We start from the raw sequence: 3580 nt of genomic DNA, 5'->3' as shown, positions 1-3580 counted from the left end.
CGGGCGGGGCGGGGTTTCCTCTCAGGCGGCAGCTGAGCTTTGCCGTGGGGGTGTTCTCTGAGGCTTCTGTGTGGCGGGTACCCGGAGCCGCCGGCGCTTGCCCCCGCAGCGGCAGCACCACCTCGAGTGCCCCGCCGGGCCTGCCCGCACCTGCCCCCGCCTCGCCGCCGGCAGTGTCCGGGCTTCGGTCGCTCAGGCCTGGCAGAAGGCTGTATGTAAAGTGGAGCTTGTCGATACTCCGGGTGGTGACGGGGATGCTATTCCACGGGCCTTCTGCAGGCTGGGAGCCAAGCTGAGGCTTTGCAGTCTGTATATAATCACTGTTTGCAGGTAGTGAAAGGGAAGAGGCCAGGTGGCCTGCTCAAGCTGCAGGTGTCCTATGTCAGAGCAGGGATCAGCACAATAGGGAAACTGGTTTTAAGTTCAGGCTGGCTTGTTCCTCAGCCTGGATTACAATACTGACAGAGTGACAGCTGTAGAAAACACTTAGTAAGGTGTCATTGTTTAAAACTTTCCCCAGGTGGAAATGACTGTTTGGTGCCAGGTTTGCATGGTAGGGATTCATTTTCTTAAACATCACTAAGAGAATGGCTTCATTTTCAAAACGGTATCATCATGCCAAATGGATCATCCTTGCCTAGAATGTCAGGCTATGGAAACGTACGGATTTTGGTAGCAAAAATCACCGTTTCTCTTTCGACTCAGACAGGAATTCTCTGAACTTTAAAAAGAACATCTGCCTGGTTTAAACTGAAATAAAAGGAATAATAAACTTGAAAGTAGTCAGTATCTACCAAAGCCCAATGTTTCTCTTTCATTTGAAGAAAATGCCAGCTAGAGCAAGCAATTCTGTAAAATAATAATTCTGCACAGATCCGGTATCAGCTGCTTTGATGAGGTTGTCTTCAAGATTATATCCCATCTTGCATTACACAGAGGTTGTGTCATATCAGTAAAAGATGTGTACTTGATTTCAGTTCAAATGCAGGCCATGTTGCAAGAGTGGATGTGTTTTAACCACAGAAAGTGATGCTATTCTGGATTTCAAATTGCTTGCCAAACAAAACCGAAAAGCTCTTGTAGACATTCTTTGAGATTTAGGCTAACTTTCAAAAAAGTATCTTAGTTTCTATCCTGAACAGAACAGTGAATTCAAACTACTGAACTAACCTCATGCCAAACTCAAACACAAAATCAACTAGGTTGCAAAGGACCTTGAAGATCATCTAGTCCAACCGTTAACCTAGCACTGACAGTTCCCAACTACACCATATCCCTCAGCGCTATGTCTACCCCACTCTTAAACACCTGCAGGGATGGGGACTCCACCACCTTCCTGGGCAGCCCATTCCAACACCTAACAACCCGTTCTGTAAAGAAATGCTTCCTAATATCTACTGTAAACCTTCACCCGTGCAATTTGAGGCCATTCCCTCTTGTACTGCTACTTACTAGTAGGCTCAAGAGGCTCATCCCCAGCTCTCTGCAACCTCCTTTCAGGCAGCTGTAGAGGGCGATGAGGTCTCCCCTCAGCCTCCTCTTCTCCAGACTGAACACCCCCAGTTCCCTCAGCTGCTCCTCATACGACCTGTGCTCCAGACATTGCACCAGCTTCGTTGCCCTTCTCTGGACACACTCGAGTAATTCAATGTCCTTTTTGTAGTGAGGGGCCCAAAACTGAACACTGAACACAAGGTGTGGCCTCACCAGTGCTGAGTACAGGGGCAAGATCACTTCCCTGTCCCTGCTGGCCGGCGCTGTTTCTGATAGAGGTCAGGAGGGACCAAATCACCTTTTCCATACCAGGAAGGGACTGAGAATGGTTCTCAAAGAAAGGGAAAATTAGCCCCTGCAAGCAAACCTGACAGTTGTTCTCTTCTACTTGTTGAAAAGGAAAACTTAAGATATCCTTGGATTATTTTTCAAGGCATATTCCTAAAAATGTTGGGTGCTGTTTCCTGCAGAACTTGGGGCATAACAAAGCTCATAGTACAAGCAATATTTTGGTTTTGTTTGAATATTAGATCTCTGAATCTGGTTTTAAAATACTGCACATGCTGCATAATTTAAACTAGTATCTCCCGGGACTACCATCAACATACTAAAAGAGCAAAACATAATCTAACATGTGCTCCTAGCCTCACACAAACCATGATAAAGAAGCCATTAGATCAGCATAACCGACTCAGCCTGTTTTGGAGTGGGAGATGATGAAACTCCATCTGTGTAAATAACCTTTATGGCTTTTCACCAATATATTCTCCTTAAAGTGGTTTGTGCAAGGACAGCCAGTTGCAACAAAAATATCTGCTGCCAAACGTGTTAACTCATTAGCTCCTGAAACTCAATTATGTTTCTTTTTTAAATCCTCTGTAACTTGTGGAGCAAGGTTGCCACTCTGCAAGGGGAAAAGATTTTTTTATTAATTACTTCTTACAGCTCTCATCATTACCCTTAGAAACTTATGTTCCTTATATTTGGCACAGGATTCAAAAGATGTGGATAGTCTCATCAGAGTGATGAGATGATGCCCTCTGAAACAGCGTATCTCAGGTAGCTTTTATATTGCTGTCAGAAGTAATTAGAGACACAGTCAAAACTTCTGGGACTTGGCCCAGAATCCTTCAGCACATCTGAGCAGCAGCCAAACCAGAACTGGCTTCAGCTTCTTTCTACTCAACTCACCTTCCCCGGGGAACTGACAAAGCACTTGAGTTTCCCCTCAGCACTCCTGGTTCTGCTCCGCTTCCTTGTGCCCTGACAGTGCTGTTTTCCCATCCTGGTTGGAGGAGAGTCCTTCTTCTTCAGGACTTGTTTGGACCTGACTGGCAGGAAAGCTGCCGTTCCTTGTCACAGAGGTGCCTTGGAAGAAAATGCTGTGTTGTGTTACCTTCTTGGTAGTCTGCCGTATCAGCCCCTTTTCACCTGTCTTTCAGGGCAACGCGTGTCATTTATCTTGTGATTTGCACAGTCCTGTGGGTGCATTTCATACTGCCTTTAATTTGAACCTATATAGTGGTACCCTTGTTGGCCCAGTGCCATCAATTGCCTTCAGGTGACATTATTTCTAAGTTATATACAGCTGATTTTGTTAATTCATGACTTTGCAGGCTGTTGATTTGTGCATTTTTCTTTACTAATATAGGTATATTTTCCTGTATCTTTTGAGCAATAAGCTGCTTCTTCAGTCTCACATTTCCCAGTTCATTCAATATAGTTTTTCCACAGCCAACTTTTGATTCTTTAACTACTATTTCCTTGTTTCCTGCTCAAGGCTAGCTTTAAAGGCACAAACTTAAGAGAAAATGACTCGAGTTTGTCCGACTAAGTGTTGTGCGCCAGCGTGCATACGTTCAAGCTTTCCCTTGAAGCGAGGGGTGCAGAGGCCGTCCCTGGTAAGCAGACGGTGTTCAGCTGTCCGGCGTCAGTCGGCCAGCACAGTGTCCCTTCCTTCAAAGGGCCGCAAACATACGGCAAATTAATGATGGGAGACAAGGTGACGCGGCCCGGAGCGGGAGGCCCGCAGTAACGTCCAGCCGTAGCGCCTCTACCCCGCCGCCAAGGGCCCACCGGCCGCGCT

General features: G+C 46.3%; 1 protein-coding gene across 1 annotated transcript in view; it reads left to right on the top strand.

The window, feature by feature from the left end:
* Positions 1–3580, top strand: part of PANK1 (pantothenate kinase 1) — a 54555-nt gene that overhangs the window by 10376 nt on the left and 40599 nt on the right. The gene's annotated exons all lie outside the window — the stretch shown is intronic.

The sequence above is a fragment of the Athene cunicularia genome (genome assembly GCF_003259725.1).
Source record: "Athene cunicularia isolate RWA chromosome 6 unlocalized genomic scaffold, athCun1 chr6_part1, whole genome shotgun sequence".
Lineage (NCBI taxonomy): Eukaryota > Metazoa > Chordata > Aves > Strigiformes > Strigidae > Athene > Athene cunicularia.
Note: the sequence above shows the minus strand (reverse complement) of the source record. Positions and strands in the feature narration are given on the sequence as shown.